A 20,600-nucleotide genomic window follows, 5' to 3' on the forward strand; every position below is an offset into this window, starting at 1 on the left:
AGTATGTATGAGTAAACAAGTCACACCTATATTGGCAAGTTTTAGATGCATGCAAAAGTTACTAAATTTAATAAAAAAAAATAGCAAAGGTTTAACACTTTTTTAGAGTAAACTACGTTTTACGTCCATGTAGTTTGTCCAAATCTGCGTTTCTAATCCAATAGTTTCAAATCTATGATTTTCGTTCCTGTGGTTTCATTTCACTTGCAATTAAACCCGACCTCACTAACCCTGTTAAGTCTGATCATTAAATCCATCAGCGTGTGAGGGGCACTTTTGTCCTTTTTTATTCCTAAATACACCTCAACTTCTCACACGAGGGGGCTTGCGAATTAGGGTTGGGGTTTATTTAGGGAGAAAAATGACACGTGAGGGACACGCTGATGAATTTAACAACCAGACTTAACGAGATTAGTGAGGTTGGGTTTAGGGTTTAATTGCAAGTGAAATGAAAACACATGGACAAAAATCACAGATTTAAAACTATTAGATTAAAACCGTATCTTCGGAAAAACCACAGAGACGAAAACCACAGCTTACTCTTTCTTTTTATTTTTTGAATTGCACATTTTTATAAACACACCACTGACGAAATAGCAACCCCTCCACAAGGCGGAGAGGAGTAACCCCACACAAGCTTACATTAAAATAAACTGACATCAATTTGATCATGTAAATAGAAGAGCGTTTATTTTGTTTTTCACCTTCGACAACCTCTAACAAACAATAATAACAATCCCTTGGAACACTACTTTCTCTTGAATAAAAAATTAAGAGTAAATATAAGAGCGTTTATTTCAAACCCAATAATACGCTGAGAACTGTAAGAACCACATAATATGTGGTATTTTGAATGCAGTTCATAAGGTTGTCACGTAACCATCACAATTTCTCTTTTATATTACTTTGATTATATTCAATGCAAAATTTGAAATTGCATTATTTGATTCTCTTAGCTCTGATTTTATAAAGAGTAGATCCCTATCTTAATCTTAAAATAGTGTATTTGTTAATTGTTAATATATTTATATTTTGGGATTTTTACATATTTTCCCTTACTTAACACTCTTAATTACATATTTCACCACACCTAAACAAACAGTTACATATTTCTCCTTTTCATATCAAATTACCAAGTTACCCATATCTCTTACCATTAATAAATTAATTAAAAAACAAAGTTATACTAGAAATTATAGAGTTAAACCCACACCATCAAATCATCTTCTCCAACGTACTTCCGGCAAGCTTCAGGCCATCTCATCAATGCCATAAAAGACTACAACCATTTTTTCCCTCTGAATCCCGTTTTCTCCCTCTACCCGACCTCACCGGAGACGACAATTTCCCTACACCATGGATCTGAAAAACGTGGTTACAAGCTCGATATGTTTGTCTTAACATCGGCTCAGTTTGGATTGAACTTGAGAAGATATGTAATTGACATTTTTAGGAAGGGATATGTCACACCCCGACCAAAGGCGGCGGAACATGCCGAGGTGTAACGATTGTCCATAAGCACATGACACTAATTAAAGTGACAGTATTTAATAAACTCATTTCACTTCACAACATCGAAAATGTCACATAACAATTATCCATAAAATAACCATAAACAAGATATCACAAAATATGGCAAATTGATATTGTTCATTTTTACTAATATCCTAAGGTCTTTGATGTCGTTTTCTTCACAATCATAAATCAACCAAGATGCAAACCTGCAACATTTCATAAAATAAAGTTTGTCAACACAAAGGTCGGTGAGCAATTCATAAGTTTAATCATATTAGTATATAATAAAGATAGCCACAAAACTTGCATACGAAACGATAAATAAAAGTGGTAATTTGGATAAATAGATATCGCTAAACACATTAGCGACACCTAGCTATAAGGGGATGCCAAATAGTCTAGGATTTTATAGTTATCGTTAATTGCATTACGTTAACGACACCTTGCTATAAGGGGATGCCAAATAGTCTAGGATTTTATAGTTCCACCAACCAAAAGCGATAAACACATAGGCATATAAGCATAGAACACCAAATCGAGCAATTATTTAGGTAAAGTATACAACTACGTTTGTGGTTTAATATTCAAATATAAAGCATTTTGTTGAATAAGTATGAAATGTCACCCCCAAAATAAAAGATGGAAAATGGGGTATGAAGTACTCACCTTCAAGTAGTAAACTTGAAAGATGATAATTTGGAGATTTGTCGGAACGACGAGTTTAACGCACAATGCCTAAAAAGAAAAGAAGTCTTGAATTTAGAAAGGTTGTCTTGAAGGTCTTTAAACAAAATAAATGTTGAGAAATGTAAATAATTAAAGTTCAAGGTTTAAAATGTGACTATTTAAGAATTTATAATAATAACCCTTTAAAAATGTAAGTTTGCTCGAAACCGGGTTAAAGTATCTAACCTTAATATTTACTCAACCTATGTTAAGTAATAAGGTGGGTAAAATGCAAGAATGCAAATCCCTTTGGAATAAAGATACTAAAACGGGTTTTTTTTATCGAGTGTTCGGGTTGTCGGTTCGGGTCTTGATAATTGGTCAAACCCAAAGTCAACTTTCCAAAATATTGAATGTTATGAGATAACTCAATAAAATTTAATAAGACTTAACCAAGTATGTAGTTTCATTGTTTTAGAACTAACAACGCACGTTAAGCGAGTATTCGGTTTTGTCGGTCCAAACTTTGTTATGAGATCAAGTTGGATCCAACATTTCCAAGTACTTAAGAAAATATTTAAAAATCAATTTGTAACTATTTTTAAGAAATATACAAGTCTTGATGGCTAAAAAAAAACACACTTGTGTGTCTTAAGCGAGCAAGAATCGGTTTGGTTCGGTTTCCATCTCACAACAAGTTCATAGATGGTTTCCACATGTCCAAACACTAAAGAACTTGTATAATAATGTACAAATAAAAAAAATACCAAAAGTTAACAATAAAGTCTTTAAACAAAAGTTCGGTTTTCGGTTCGAATCGTGTTTCGGGTTAAGACCGAGGTAAGATTCTACAAACCCATAACCATAGAATTTGTAAAAATGATTTTAGAAACTTAGATCTAACACTAAGTATGTTTAAACAAACAAAACTAGTAACAAAGTTCGGTTTACGGTTTAGAGCTATTTACGGTTAAACCGAAGCATAGACTTTTAAAATCCCATAACCATGGAACTTGTAAACATGACCAACAAACTAAAATAAGCAAGATTAATATGTATGAACAAGTTATATAGATGTATATATATCAAGGACACGAAGTCCTCCATGAAGCCTTGCCTTATGGGGTCCGAAACCTCACCGACTGGAATCGGAGAAGTAACTACCAAAGGTAAACAAGGGGTGTATATTATATATATGTTGCACAACCATAAACAAGTATTAATAAGGCTACATAAACTAATTAAGATGAAAGACCAAAATCCTTCAAGAACACTTAAGAAGATAACCTTGAATCTTTGATGTTTGAGAGAGTTTTTTTTTTTTTTTTGGAGTTGTAGCAAGGGAAAATGAAGAGGAAAGGTGGTGTATATATAGGGTAATGTTGGTGGTCAAATATGGGTGTGACACAAGAGTTTTCATACAAAATGGATCAAGACAAAAACACAAAACAATAAAAAAAATAAATAAATAAATAAATAATAAATAAATAAATAAATAAAAATAAAAATAGGATGTTTTCAAGACCCAACAAGTGTGAAACAATATTGTAACATAAATCCATCATTTTGATTATAACATAAGCTTCGGTTTACAAATCGGGTCGGTTTACACAATAAACAAATACAAAAACGAATACAAACAAGACCCGAAATTGACGAATGTCACAGGATATATGTAAATACTTATTTAGTTATGTCATTAATGGTAAATAAGCCATTTAATTAGTATATTTTAATTAAATGTGGAGATATGTAACATATATGGTTTAGGGAGAGAAAAAATATGTAATTGATTTTTAATAGATTAATAAATATGTAATAAGGAAACTTAGCAAGATAATATATGTAAATCTCCCTTATATTTTTAGATAAGATATATGATCAATTTAACTTTTAAATACACTATTATTTTGTGCAGGTACAAAACGAACTCAAGATATAATTTTTAATGTGGTTTAATTTATTTATAATTCCTTTTTATAGAACATTACAAAATATAGTTTTAGAAATGATAAGACTGAGGGGTGTGGGGCTTCAACGGGGGCGCTAACACCACACCACCAGGCGCTAGCGGGGGCGCTAACGGGGCGCTAACGCGAAAAACAATGCAGGCGTGAGCCGGTTAGAGGGAGAAGAGAGAGAGAAAGGTACATAGGTTTTATCAAAGAGCCGTTGAGCTCATATTAAATTAAAAAAAAATTATTTTCTTAAACTTTTATATATACCTTTATAAAACATACTCCATTTCACAATTATACACCTATCCTCCTAAAATCCTCTCAAAACTAACACAAAAAAAATGTCGTGGTACTCGTCTGATTCCGACTCCTCCGAAGAGGATGATTTGCTTCTTCATGTAGGGGGAGTTTTGACCGCAACCGTGGTGGATCTCTTGCAAAATCAAGCCCATCAACCTCGAGTCCCGAGAGTTAGAGCACCACATCGTGATCGTGATCGATCGGGTGCTAACGATACTTTGATTAGGCATTATTTTAGCCCTCAACCGGTATACGAGGAGTCGGATTTTCGAACTCGTTTCCGAATGAGCAGACAATTGTTCATGCGTATAGCAAGTGATTTAGAGGCACGGTATCCCTTTTTTCAACAAAGGGAGGATGCTAGGGGTCTCCCCGGTTTTACCTCTCTTCAAAAATGCACGGCTGCTATCCGTCAATTAGCGTACGGCATCTCGTCGGACGCTTTGGATGAGTATTTACAGATGTCGAAAAGGGTTGCACGTGAATCCCTTCATTTTTTCTGCCAAGGTAAAAAACATTAATTTTAGTTTTTATTAAATATTTATTACATTTTTTAATATATATTATATGTTTATAGATTATTTTATATACGTAGGAGTCATATCGATTTACTCTCGGAGATATCTGCGTAAACCTACAATGTATGACATCCAACGCATATATGAGGTGCACGCAGAAAAACATGGTTTTCCTGGGATGCTAGGTAGCATCGATTGTACGCATGTTGGATGGGCTATGTGTCCAACGGCCTGGCGAGGTCAGTTCCACCGTGGTGATCATGAAGGGCCGACCCTTATACTTGAGGCGGCGGTGTCACAGGATCTTTGGTTTTGGCATGCTTTTTTTTGGTGTTGCTGGGTCAAATAACGACCTTAATGTTATCGATCAGTCACATTTGATCAACGACCTTATCGACGGGGTTGAACCACCTCAATCTTTTGTTGCAAATGGAGAACTCTTCAAGTACGGGTACTATCTGGTCGATGGTATTTACAACGAATGGGCTTTGTTAGTTCAAGCTTTTACAGATCCAATCGCCGATAAACGGAAGTATTTTACAAAGAAGCAAGAGTCTGCTAGAAAAGATATTGAAAGAGCTTTTGGAGTTCTGAAAAAACAATATTATGTGCTGGCGAACCCGATACGTTATTGGACTCGGGAGAGGATAATGGACGTCGTCTACACGTGTCTGATCCTACACAACATGACGTTAGAAGACGAGGGCAAAGCTATCTGCCGAAACTACCAAGGTGACATTCCGCCAAAACCGTCCACAATCAGTGATCAACAAAGACTTCATAACATAGCAAATATCAAGAGCCGTGAGATACACGGGAATCTTCGACATGAGTTGGTTGAACATTTGTGGGCGAGGCGACCCGATGATCTTGTATTAGATTAGTGTTATTATTAAGTATTATTGTTTGTTTAATTTTTAGTATGTTTTTTTTGTAATTTGAATTTTAGATATTAATGTGTTTTTTTTATTAATGTGTGTTTTTTTAATAATTTATGAGTTTTTTTAATAATATGTTGTTTGAATATATTTATAAAAAAAAAAAAAAAAAATTTCACTGGAGCCCCTCCACACCAGGGGCCAGGGCTCCAACAACCCCCTTATCCAATTTCTCTCTCTGCCACACGTCATAATATTATTGGTTGGAGCCCCCACTAAAGCCCCCATTAAAGCCCCCCACACCCCTCAGCCTAAGGACTATATAAAATAACCTCTCAATTTGCAAGTGGTCAATATAGGTACCCCTAGTCTAGTTTTGTTTGATGGCACAATGACCAATGCGATTTTTAATAAATTACAAACCACACCCGTATACGATATACATGTATTATAGTCAAAAAAAGAAATTTAAAAAGGCAACAATTTCTCCCCACGAATATTAGTTCTTTCTCGTTCGTCTTTTTCTAGTGACAATGATCTATTCTTTAGTGGTGGCAATGGTATTGCTCATTAGGTATGGAACTATGGATGACCGTCATCTAAAGGCTAAAGCAAATAAGGAGTCATCTAAAGGCTAAAGCAAATAAGGATTTTGACTTGGCACGTGAAACCATATAACTGATTGTAGTGGGAACCATCTAGATATCAATAGTAGTAACACACTTGGGTGCTGTTTGTTTTTAAAGACAAAAGCTGTCTACAATCTGATTTCATGTCTGCAACTGAAGATGTGGTTTGAAGGTTTGTAATATGAAAATATAATACTGTTTGTTTTATAAACTGGGTATCGTCTGCATAAGCTGAAAATTAGTTACCTATCATACATATCACATAGATAGAAGTCATTTAACGTCTGTAGACTAGTAAAATAGTTGGTAGTGGTGGCGGACGGTGGGTGGTGGTGATGGACGGTGATGATGGTGGGTGGTGGACGGTGTTGGTGGCGGATGGTAGGTGGTGGTGGTGGTGGGTGATGGGGGGACGGTGGGTGGTGGTGGTGGTGATGGACGGTGATGGTGGTGGGTGGTTGACGGTGTTGGTGGCTGATGGTAGGTGGTGGTGGTGGGCGGTGGTGGCGGACGGTGGGTGGTGGTAGTGGACAATGGTTGTGGCCGACGGGTGGCTGGTGGTGGTGGTGGATGGCTGTGATGGACGGTGGGTGGTGGCGGTGATGGACGGTGGTGGTGGCGGACGGTGGGTGGTGGTGGTGGCGGACGGTGGGTGGTGGTGGTGGTGGCGGCGCATGATGGGTGGTGGTGTTGCACATTAGGTGTTGATAGGATGCTAAGAAGTGTGAAGATGTGTGAAGAAGTTAAACAATAGCTTATTTTTTAAGACTATAAAAACAGTTTGCAGATCTTATTTAAAAAAAAAACAAACAGTCTTCAGAAGCTTATGTCTGCGCGCCCGCAGACATAAGCCTCTTGCATATGTTTTAAGCAAAAACAAACACCACCTTGATCTTTGCTTCTAGGAAGTGCGATGTTGGCAAGATATTTGTGTGCTGGGAAGTACGATGTTAACAAGATATTTGTGTTTGATGCTAACGCGTTCAATGTTGTATAGAGTGACGACTAATGATAAAGATAATGATAAAAGACAATTGTGGTGAAGAAATGCTCTAGTATGACATTATCACCATTGCTTTTGTGGGTGCTAGTTATTCATCTAAAAAAAATTTCTTACTCCTACTCTTCATCTAAAGTTAGAGCATGTTTGGGATTGACTTTGAAAAATGCTTATTGGCTTATTGATGTTTTTAAAATGTCAAACAGTTAAAGTATGTTTGACAATCAAAAAAATCTTTTTTATTTTAGATTTTATTTTAAATTTTTAAAAGAGTTAAAAAACCGTTTTTCAAAACACTTAAATCCTGACTTTTCAAAATAAAATAAACATTTTTCAAATTCAATCCCAAACATGCTCTTAATTACCTTTTTTTGACTTAATAAAAACCGATTTTTCTAACATTCCACGTAGTTTTCATGCCACCCCACGTGGTTTAGCTTTCTTGTCATTTCAATTTTTAAGAGTAATATTGTTACATGATATTGGTAAATGTAAGATTTTTTTATCTTATATACGAGCTTTTAATACCTATATAAAATATTTAATAAGTTCACATATTTGTAAAATTGTAAATGAGAAAATTCCTAAAATAAGCATTTGTGAAAACAAATTTCTAGTTTTAGGTATCATTTGCAAAAAAAAAATCCAGAAACAGATAATAAACCAGTCGTGACGAATAGTTTGTAGAACCAATTAAAACTTGTCACGTGTTCTTAAACTAACCGTAACTAGCACGTTCACTAATCATTTACTCGTCACGACTAAATAAGTTTCATGCCTCGTATCAACGTTCACGAGTAATCCATAAGTCCTTTAGTCGCGACGACTAATTTACATTCCCTGCACGAGTAGTTTATTAGTAGTTAACTCGTCGCGACTAGTTTAACCTTATAATATACTCGTCATGACTAAAAGATTTATGAATTACTCGTGAGCGTTAATTACGAGGCATGAAACATATTTAGTCGTGACGAGTAAATGATTAGTGAATACGTTTGTTACGGTTAGTTTAAGGACACGTGACAGGTTTTAATTGACTTCTACAAACTACTAGTCACGACTAGTTTACAATACTTATTTCTAAAATTATTTGCAAATTGTACCTAAAACTAGATCTTTGTTTTCATAAATGTTTATTTTAAGAATTTTCCTATTGTAAATTATTGAAGGAAAACGTCACACCTGACGGACGGAAAACCAAAGACGGTGCATTGATCATTTTCTGAGTAACCGTTTGTGGGGACAAACACTTGTGGACTTGGGGCTTTTTGGCCCCTCAACTTAACCTTTTATTCTTTCAACGTTCATTCAAGTATCTTACATTAGTTTTTGTTCTATCAATTATGTGCCTCTCTTTAATATTATTTGTCTCTCTTTTATGTTACTCCATCAACTTTTTATACAGTTCTTAAAAGTTCATAATATTATCAAAGCATCACTTTTTTGAAGAAGGAAAATTGGAAATAAATAATCTCAACTTTAGTGTATTGGTTGATAATAATTTCAATTTCTAAGTTTAAAAATCATTACTTGCGGTTCTTACTTTCAATTATTTTTGTCTCAACAGACCTCCGTTAAAAACACTTAACGCCGTTAAGTTTTTTTTCGAGTTTCAAACCGATGTTTTATGGATTTTGATCGGAAGAACGATATGATTCGACTGATGTAAAACTTATCACGAAACGGTGATCCAAAGGACGAAACATTGTTTCAATTCGGGTGTTTGAATTTTCAATTAACAAAAATCAAGTCATTTGAATCATTGTTTCGTGATAAGTTTTACATCAGTCAAATCATATCGTTATTTCGATCAAAATCCCTAAAATATCGGTTTGAAACTCGGAAAAAAACTTAACAGCGTTAAGTGTTTTTTAAAAGAGGTCTATTGAGATAAAAATAGTTGAAATTTGAGTGATTTTTAAAGTTGAAATTATTATCGACCAATACACAAAATTTCCAGTTTGCCTTTGATGAATAACTTTAACCCCCATTGCGGCATTCCACCACCCTAATCACATCAGTCCATTGCATAGACACATATGATATGTATTGTCTTCCAGACAAATGAAACACATCATAGTGTCGAATTAGATTCCTCTTGCTGATATCGTTTTTTGCGTGTCAAATAAGGTTTTTTTAATATGTGTGGCCTGTAAAGTTTAAATTAATATGTCAATAATATGCTATACAAAGGCCTATACGTTTCCTTAATTTGTTTCCTCATCACTTCACTCAACATCTTTATCATATCGTTAAACATATCATTAGTTCTAATTAAAAAGAAACTAGTTAGTAAAGCGAGTTTTGATCGGAACTATATCACCACAAGTGCTAAGCATGGGCGGACCTTATTAAGGGCGGGGAGGGGTTGTGGCCCCCCGGGTTTTCGGTTCAGAAGTAGAATACATAACCCATGTCTTTGTAATTATGCTATGTTTTATATTTTTTGTCCCTACTATCCGAAAGCTCATATTCATTTATGTGAAAGAACATGCTATTTTTTTGGGATTTATGTTCTTATTTGATGAAAGAAAATTTGATTGCTTTATATGTATAAACTTATGACTAGTTTAAAATTTTTGACCCCTCCAATATAACTATTCAAGTTCCGCCACTAGTGCTAAGGATTCCAATAAGATATCAACTATATCACCACAAATGCTAAGGATTCCAATAAGATATCAATAATTTCCACCGATCGAGTATAACATCTGTCACTATATTTTATATTATGTAACTGCATGGTTATTAACAAAAACAAACTTTGTTTGTGTTTATTGATTAATCCGGTGCAAAACACAGGACACGGTCTAGGGTATACCTTTGTAACCCAAAGGTTAGAAACAAGTATAGGCGGATAAGTTTAAGTTATGACATATCTAAACTATAAGTACAGAAAAAGAAAATGAAAATTTTTTAAAATAGTCATTTTTAATCAACATTTTCCAAATTTAGGGGGTGTTTGGATGAGCTTTTAAAATTTGCTTATTTGCTATTTGTTTGTTGAAAAGCAAAAGATATTTAAAAAAGCTCCTCCAAAAGCTTCAAATTTGAGCTTTTCAAAAGTGTCTTTTGCTTTTTAAAAAGCAAATCAGCAAATAGCCATTCTAAAAGCTCCCAAACAGCCCCTTAGTCATGACTTTGAAAAAAATTCACAAAATAATAATATTTTCCCGTCGGGTCTGACGTATACAAGAACTAATTCGATGGATTAGATTGGCCACTAAAATCTCACCACGTGTCTCGATGTCTGGTCTACTGACGAAAAACGAAGTTTTTCCATTCTTCGACGTTATTATTTTAGTCTTCCGACGTAAGTTTTTGGTCTTCTGACATATTTTTTTTAACTTCATATTTTACATCTCAAACCCTAAAACCTCCATAACTAACCTCCATCTCCATCTTTCTTATTTCTTCACATAATCAAGCAAATCAATAGTGTAAATTGCTTAGTTTTTCGAGAAGAACGCAACCATATTGTTTATTTTCCACTAATCACATTTGTTTATTTGAGAAATCCACGCAAGAAAATGACAAACTCATGAGTTCAATCTAGAGAAATTCTACGGAAGATTAACCATTGGATCCGACAGTAACAGGAATTTAACCGCTGGACCTGACTGTTCTTTTTACGTTGACTTCTTCACTAATGCGTCTGGAAACTCCCAATCAGTCGGATCCACTGGAAAACTGGAACACGTGGCAACTTCTGATCGGCCACAGTAATTCGTCGGGTCGGAAATCATTTACGGCGGATCTGACTGATTTTCTTGGTCATTTTGGGAATTTTTTTCAAAATCATGGTTATTTTTGAAAACACGTGTTCGACATTGGCTATTTTAGAAAATTTCCCCAAAATTATAGAAATTGATGGAGAGGAAGGAAAATAAATAATAATGTTTGATTCTGGCGGACCTACTAAATGTACGCTTCAATGGTTGTATCATGTTTATTTTTTATTTGGGGGGGGGGGGGGGTGGGGGGTCTGGAAATGGCTGTGTAATTTAGCAATTAGTCTGTTTATGTTTAACTGAGCCTAAAAATATGAATTTTTTTATCTATATAAAGCCCATTTTTATACCTGTCGTAGGCAGAAATCTCGAAGACGACCCTGCTTATTGGCGTTATAAATTCACATTTATTCGTAACCATAAGTAAAGGATGGAGAATTTATAGAGGTCGATCATGATTTTAACATATGCATACCACTATAAAAATTTCATAACCGACAACGTTCGTTATTTGGATAGTAGAGAATTGGTGGTATATAGATGTGCTTGCTGCATTGATCAAGCTTAGAGACAAGCAAGGCTAATAGAGTAATATAGTAATGGATACATATAATTGATTGTTATCATGTATATGTAAAATTTAATTCCCCAACATCATGTTAGATATATATTTTTTTTCTCACACGACAACTTTCATTAAACAAGCCAAACTACCAAGAAGCTAGGATATACAAAAACAACAAACAATCACCACTAAAACAAAAAATTACACTAATCTTTGCCAGTTAATACTTAATATTTTAAGCATGGGTCTATATTTTATCCAAAAAAAAACATCAAAGATTTGATGTCTTTAGTCACTCTAAAAACCGAGATTTGTTAAAAGAATACACATCAATATTTCAATCATTAAACTATGTTGAGTACGAGTAAAGTTAGCCCACTAAAACAAAAGCCCAAATTTCTAGCATTAGTCCAGCCCTAATTATACTATATATTTATATTAAAAGTAAACTTGCTGCTATAGTGATTTTGATGAGGTTCAATCAATGACAATTGACAACCACTAAGTTTCTTTTTTTTATTATTTCGAAATATGTTTGACTATATATTTATTTGGAAGTAATCAAAGTAACAAAAAAGAAAGCTGTTGTGACGGTTGTGTTATATTGTTATAAGACAAAACATCAAAACTAATCCTTTATGTTTGTACGTTTTTTCAATGGTTGTCCTTTCGCAAACTTAATGGCAAAAAACATCCTTTGTATTCAAAAGCTCTATCACGTTTTGTCCTTTGACTCTAATTCAGTTAAATTTTCTCGTTAAATCTGGTCATATGCATTGCACATGGGGTAATTTTGTAAATTGACATAATTTAATAATTAAAAATAAAAGAAATAATATTCCATATATATTTAAAAAAAATAAATATTCTATATATATATATATATATATCTGAAACTCACACACTCTCTCACACTTCTTTCTCTCTCTCTCTGACCACCGCCACCACAGCGTCCACCCAACACTCCACCATCCACCCCAACACCACCACCCTCACCACTCCTCCGGCCAACACCTCCACCATCCACCCCCAACACCACCACCGGCCACCACCGTTGCCGAACCCAAAACCGTAACCCTCGCACAACCTCAGCCTCTGCATCACAACCTTAGATAAATCCAACCAACGAATCCATGGCCAACCCCACACCACTCCACAGCCACCGCCATCTTCGCCGTCCCCTTCCCTTCCAACGGCAGCACCAATCCTTGAGGTAAATCCATCAAATCGACAGCATCAAAACACCAAATCGACAAATCGACATCAAATCGCCACCGCCACCGCCACCGGCAACATTAAACCTTGTTTCAGATCCATCAAATCGACAGCCGCAAAACACCAAAACTCCCCAACAAAACCAAATTGAGGTGAATCCCCATACCTGAGTTGGATCTTTGCTTGTGGGTTTTGACCATAACACCGGAAAATGGTTAATAGGTTTCTGGGGCTGGATTTTCCGACTCGTTTTTGGGATCTAATCAGGCCGTGGTGGTAGAGGTGTGTGTTTTCCGTCACCGGACGTTGTGGTGGCGGTGGTCAGAGAGAGAGAAAGAAGTGTGATATATATATATATATATATATATATATATATATAGAATATTTATTTTTTTAAATATATATGGAATATTATTTCTTTTATTTTTAATTATTAAATTATGTAAATTTACAAAATTACCCTCATGGGTAATGCATATTACCAGATTTAACGAGAAAACTTAACTGAGTTAGGGTCAAAGGACAAAACGTGATAGCGTTTTTGAATACAAATGATGTTTTTTGCCAATAAGTTTGCGAAAGGACAACCATTGAAAAAACGTGCAAACATAAAGGACTAGTTTTGATGTTTTGTCTTGTTATAACCTGGTTGTCCCGAGTTCAAGCCTTATGTAAGCCATTTTTTTTTTGTATTTTTGTTTTTTTATGGCTTTCTTTTGTTTTTTCTTAAATAGATTTTTTTTTTCTATTTTCGTTTTTTATGGTGTTCTTTTGTTTTGTTTTTAAATAGATTTCATATTAGATCAAGCAACGAAAAAGTAAGGTGGTGTGATGTTTCATTTTTTACTTTGTTTTAAATATGTTATTTTGAGGAATTATTTTTTGGGTTTAGTTTTGCTACCGTAAAGAACGTAGCCGATACCAACCGAATTCGCGGCAACTTACGGAAACGGCGCCCGACCAACAAAACAGCCTAGTTTAATTTATAAAAAGCATAACTGAATTTCCTTTATTACCCTCCCCCCCAATATGCAATCTTGGCCGTTCACCTTCATCTACGACTGACAGGACAGCGATAATCTTGATTACTTCAACACTCAATTAAATGAAATTTTTGAGCGTAAAATCGGTAAATAATATAAAATTAAAAGAATATTAAGCTTCTCTTTTTAATAACACATTATATCGTATATAAATAACTCTTTAGCTATTTACATTTCCACACTAACAATTTTCATCAAAGATATCTTTTTTCCATTTTACAAAATTGTAGGAATTGAAAGATGGATTTGTCGTTGCCGTTGTGGTCGTATCATCGTCGTCATCATCGTCGATGGAGTTTTTACGGTTTCAATCTTAGCTCTATCCCATATTTTAACTAACGAAGCTGAAAGTTGGCGTCTAAGAACAAAAAAAGTTTTATGGCTTTCTTTTGTTTTTTCTTAAATAGATTTTTTTATGGCTTTCTTTTGTTTTTTCTTAAATAGTGTTCTTTTGTTTTGTTTTTAAATAACAAAACAAAACAAAATTTGTTTTGTTTTGTTTCAATCTTAGCTCTTTCTTTTGTTTTTTCTTAATCCCATATTTTTATGGCTTTCTTTTGTTTTTTCTTAAATAGATTTTTTTTTCTATTTTCGTTTTTTATGGTGTTCTTTTGTTTTGTTTTTAAATAGATTTCATATTAGATCAAGCAACGAAAAAGTAAGGTGGTGTGATGTTTCATTTTTTACTTTGTTTTAAATATGTTATTTTGATGAATTATTTTTTGGGTTTAGTTTTGCTACCGTAAAGAACGTAGCCGATACCAACCGAATTCGCGGCAACTTACGGAAACGGCGCCCGACCAACAAAACAGCCTAGTTTAATTTATAAAAAGCATAACTGAATTTCCTTTATTACCCTCCCCCCAATATGCAATCTTGGCCGTTCACCTTCATCTACGACTGACAGGACAGCGATAATCTTGATTACTTCAACACTCAATTAAATGAAATTTTTGAGCGTAAAATCGGTAAAAAATATAAAATTAAAAGAATATTAAGCTTCTCTTTTTAATAACACATTATATCGTATATAAATAACTCTTTAGCTATTTACATTTCCACACTAACAATTTTCATCAAAGATATCTTTTTTCCATTTTACAAAATTGTAGGAATTGAAAGATGGATTTGTCGTTGCCGTTGTGGTCGTATCATCGTCATCATCATCGTCGATGGAGTTTTTACGGTTTCAATCTTAGCTCTATCCCATATTTTAACTAACGAAGCTGAAAGTTGGCGTCTAAGAACAAAAAAAGTTTGTTTAATAGAGATCGTCAAGCTACACATGACAAGGAAGTCTCAGAAGAACCCGGGAGGAATAAAAGGAAACGAGGAACATCGCCAGCTAGACCTATAAAAATACGGATTCTTTGGAGGGTAAGTGCTCCAGATTTTACAAGATACGGCCAACAAAAGAATGGTTGAAGAAAAAGTTAAGCCAAGAAGCGATTGAGAGGAAAAATTTTAAATCTTGACTGCTAAAACCGATCATCTTAAGGGGCCGAATTGTGGAAATAAAAAACCTGTAAAAAAATATGTTTAGTGATGTTTTTTTTAGTTTTATGTTTCGTAGTTTTTTATAATGTTTTTTCAATTATCATGAAATGTGCTTTTGTTATTAAGGAATAGTTTTAAGTTTCAATAGTGGGTTACACTAGAGGATTTTTTTTTCCATGTTTATCATTTCTTATTAGCTGTAAAATGAATTCACATTTATTTTCATATATTTAAGGTCCTGCATTTGTGCTGTCTTTTAGATCTTAGGGGTTCTTAATCTTTATATGTAACTAACATTATTAGTATGTAATTTGAATGTCTAGCATTTCTTCTTTTAATTTATTTAATTTACAGGCGGCTTGTCTTCAAACAATAATATTCTTGCCCAATAACTATCACATACCTGGAGAAACAGGTGGGTCGGATCAGGCAGGGTAATGGGTTAGAGTGATTCGGGTCAAGACAAGACGTGTTGTTTTAAGAAAATGTCATTTTGGTTCTAAATTATGTTCAAGTGTTTTAGATACTGATCAGTTACAAAAGAACTAATAACAAACGATACCGATTGTAATGTTACGTTAAAATAAATTGTTTTCAAAGTTCGAATACGCGAGTCGTGTACTAGACGTTTAACAGAATCTAAGACTAACTTATTAATAAATAATAAACAAATTATTATTTAAAATCTCCTCCAAGCCACCCATGAGATTTACCAAACCGCCGTTAAATATCGTCTCGTTTAACATTTATGACCCGGACAGGTTTCTTGTCACCGGATTGCCCAAATTTGAGCAAAGCAATTCGTTTTATGATCCGAACCGGTTTTAGCCCACAATGATGTGTATGGGTAGAGAATTGCCAACTCAAATGCAAAATTAATACAAACATTAAAAAAATTGAAGTTACCAAATGGAATTCAAACTTGTTATTACTAGCTGTACTTAAATTATAACCCAAACTCTAAAGAGCGCGAAAATATGTTGGTGGGAATCGAACTCACCACTTTGTATTTAAAATGTTTGTTGCTTAACAACTCAACTAGGATAAATTGATGTTAGCATTCTCTTTTATTAATTGGTATAGTTTCACAACCTCGCATTTTGTTTTATCACCCGTGTATCACACTGGTTCTATCCTAGTAAATAATTAAGTTAATATATAAATAAATAATTAAAGATAAACAAAATTAAAAATTGAATATAAATATATATATATATATATGAATATTAATAATAATAGTAATAACACACGAAAAAAAACTAGCATACAACTTATTTAAATAACTTTATTATGACACACTCTCTCAAAACTTTCGTTTAAAAAATTCAAAAAAATGATAAAACCAACAACACATTATTTTGGTCGTAATGTTCATGTAACCTTTAATATTAATACAAAACATCTTAAATTTTGTGCCGGAAGAAAGAACTTCTTGCCTACTCTAAGTCTTAATTTTCAAAGAATTACGCTATAACAAACATAATGTGCAATTTACACTTTATCACCACAATTTTTTTTATTCACACTATTTGCATAGTTAAGTTTATTTAAAACTACTTAGTTCTAATTCTTTAAAATAATTTAAAACCCAGTCAACTAAAATAACGTTACCGGCCGGTTAATGCTTGATAATAATGACACTCCATAAATATCATTGAACTTTTGTAGAGACCCAAAACCTTGGAGGCCCACTTGACTTATGACATTTAACTATAGAAGCATAATAAGTCATTATAGAACAGTGACTGAAACTTAAATGTTATATATCTATATACAAACTGGGGTGGGTGTGTATCTTCAATTCAAAAGAGAAAAGAAAGCCTTCTCTCCTCATGGCTTTCATGGTCTTGAAAACCTTCTACCTTGTATACTTATTATTCGTTCTCACACACACCGCATCGTTATTAAGCCATGACGAAGAATGCTCAGCTTTGTTTCAATTCAAGCAAACTATTTTTCAACCAAATTATGATGCTGGATTTAGAAAGATTAAAGGCAGCACATCAAATAATGATTCTGATTGTTGTTTGTTTGACGGTGTGGTTTGTAGCCAAAAGGGCCATGTGATCGGGATTGACTGGAGCGGAAGCTCTATCGGTGGAGTTATAAACTCTAGTAGCACCTTGTTCAAGCTTGTTCATCTTCACATGCTCAACCTCTCAATGAACAACTTTGTTGAATCTCAAATCCCATCGGAGATTGGTCATCTAAAGCAATTAACAAGCCTCGATCTTTCTTATTCTGGATTCATTGGCCAAATCCCAAATGAAACCTCACGGTTAATACAACTTTCTTGGTTAGATCTATCAGGGAATCAACTAAAGCTTCAAAGTCATGTTGGCCTTGAGTATTTGTTGCAAAACATGACTAGACTAGAGATCGTCCATCTTTCTGGGATTGACATTAGTTCCTCCGTACCTCGTTTCTTGGCCAATTTTTCTTCATTGAGGTCCATCGATCTTGGAGATTGTCAGCTTCAAGATGAATTTCCATCAGCAATATTTCACTTACCTAAGTTGAAATACCTTAGCATGAGAAACAATTCTGACCTCGCCGGTTCCTTGCCTGAATTTCATAACAATTCCTTACTTGAAAAATTAAATCTGTTTTCAACCGGTTTTGCTGGGATCATACCCGAATCCATGGGCAACATGAACAATCTGGAACGCTTGTCCCTTGAAAGATGTCATTTTTCAGGGGGTATTCCAGGTTCATTCTCTAACTTGACGCATTTAACTTACTTGTCTCTTTCTGAAAATGAGTTAACCGGACTAGTTCCTTCATTGGCAAGTCTTTTGGAGTTAAATGTTTTGGCACTTGATTATAATAGTTTAGAGATAGGACGCATGCGCGATTGGATTCACAAACTTAATAAGCTTATTGAACTAGATATAGATCTTATGAACATACATGGTGAAATGCTACCATATCTTGCAAATCTAACCAAACTTGGTATTGTCTCAATGGATGGAAATTTTATTTCTGGTCGTATCCCATCTTCATTTATGAACCTCACCCAACTAGCTGTGTTAGACCTAGGAAGAAATCAACTACAAGGACAAATTTCAAGCTCATTTTTCAATTTCAAAAGTCTTGAATATCTTAACATTGGTTACAACAATTTTAGCGGCATAGTGGGGCTAGACTCTTTTTTCGGACTCAACAAACTCGAAGTGTTAAGTTTAGATGGTATTAGTTTGTCAGACGTAACCGCAAACAACTACACCAATGGCACCCTACCAGAATTGACAGATCTAGGACTCTCATCATGCAACCTGAGGGAATTCCCTGCTTTTTTGCACTTCCAAACGAAATTAAAAAGCTTATTTCTTCACGAAAATGAGATTGGAGGTCTCGTACCAAACTGGATTTTGAATAATAACCAAGAAACCTTACAGTTTATTGGCCTTTCATACAACTTTATTGCCGGATTTCAGCTGCATTCTCGTTTTCTCCCATGGATCCGTTTGGAAGTATTTGATTTATCAAATAATCAACTACAAGGGCGACTTCCAATTCCTCCACAAACAATAATTGTTTATAGTGTCTCAAACAATAATCTGACAGGAGAACTACCGCCATTAATATGTGAACTGAAATCCCTTCAACTCCTAGATTTGTCTTCTAACACAATGACCGGAACCGTTCCTCCATGTCTAGGATACTTTAACAATTTGTTAATGGTTTTAAATCTGAAACAAAATAACTTCCAAGGACCAATGATGAATAAATGTAAGCATGGAAGCCTTTTGAAGACCATTGATGTGAGCGAAAATCGATTTACAGGTCAAGTGTCAAAATCTCTAGCTAGTTGTACCGATTTAGAGTTTCTCTCTCTTGCGGACAACTCTTTTGAAGATAATTTTCCACTTTGGTTGGGAGCGCTTCCGAATTTGCAAGTGCTTATTTTTGAGGTCCAATAAATTTTATGGAGAAATTCAAGGTCCCTCGCCTATTAGCTCACAGTTTCTCAAGTTACGGATCATAGACATTTCCAGAAACAGTTTTAGTGGTCAGCTGCATGACAAGACATTCGGAACTTGGGATGCAATGAAATCTGTTTATGTTGGTAAATCATCTGCTATGGAATCCCAGATTCCTATCCATGATACCATAAATCATTTTAAGTTTCCATATTCAATGAAGTTAACAAACAAAGGTGTCAAGAGAGAATACTACAAAATTCTAAGCATATTCACAGCCATGGATCTCTCATGTAACAACTTTAAAGGGCCTATCCCACAATCACTCCAAGATCTTCATGGGCTAGAGTCTCTTAATCTTTCCAACAACCATTTTACAAGTCATATCTTGTCATCCTTGGGAAACCTAAGGTATATTGAATCTTTGGATCTTTCCAAAAATGAGCTTTCAGGACAAATCCCTCAACAGTTGTTGCAACTTGGCTTCCTGGCTATTCTGAATGTGACATTCAACCACCTTGAATGATCTATACCTCAAGGGAAACAGTTTAATACATTTGAGAACAATTCCTACTTGGGCAATCGCGGTTTGTGTGGAAAACCGTTATCCAAGGAATGTAACAATTCAAAGGTACCAACAGTACTTGCCACACCAACAAGTAGCGATGAGTATGAAACTCTCCTACCAAGTGACATAATTGATTGGATGGTTATATTAATGGGAGTCGGAAGTGGTTTGTTGATTGGAATTGTTATTGGGAACTTTGCGCATGGAAGGTATGGCGATTGGCTCCTTGAACGATTCGGGATGAGGAGGGACAGATGGGTAAGGCCAATAAGGAACACAAGGAGAAACTAAGGTATGCATTAGCACTTTATATATATAATTACTAGGTTAAATACCCGTGGATAAACTATATTAACAAAAGATCAAAACAATGTGAAATACTTGTACTAATTTGGTATTAGATGAATGAATATGAATATGTATTGCAACGTTGAATACAATAAAATTTTCATAAAATAAATAAAACAAAGAAAATTAGATGGTAAATTTTCATTAAACTCTAAAAATTTCTTCATATCCAAAATTTGTAGTTATCCTCTTCATTGAATATTAGAAGATTGACTCAATATCTAATTTTAATCTAAAAAGTGCGAC

At 34.4% G+C, this 20,600-nt stretch overlaps 1 pseudogene; it reads left to right on the forward strand.

The window, feature by feature from the left end:
* Positions 1-17,647: 17,647 nt before the first annotated feature.
* LOC143603126 (receptor-like protein 6) lies at positions 17,648-20,297 on the forward strand (annotated as a pseudogene).
* The last annotated feature ends 303 nt before the right edge of the window (positions 20,298-20,600 follow it).

This window comes from Bidens hawaiensis, unplaced genomic scaffold (assembly GCF_021521415.1).
Source record: "Bidens hawaiensis isolate Kalapana, Puna unplaced genomic scaffold, B.hawaiensis_p1.1 tig00060844_1, whole genome shotgun sequence".
NCBI classification, from domain to species: Eukaryota; Viridiplantae; Streptophyta; class Magnoliopsida; order Asterales; family Asteraceae; genus Bidens; species Bidens hawaiensis.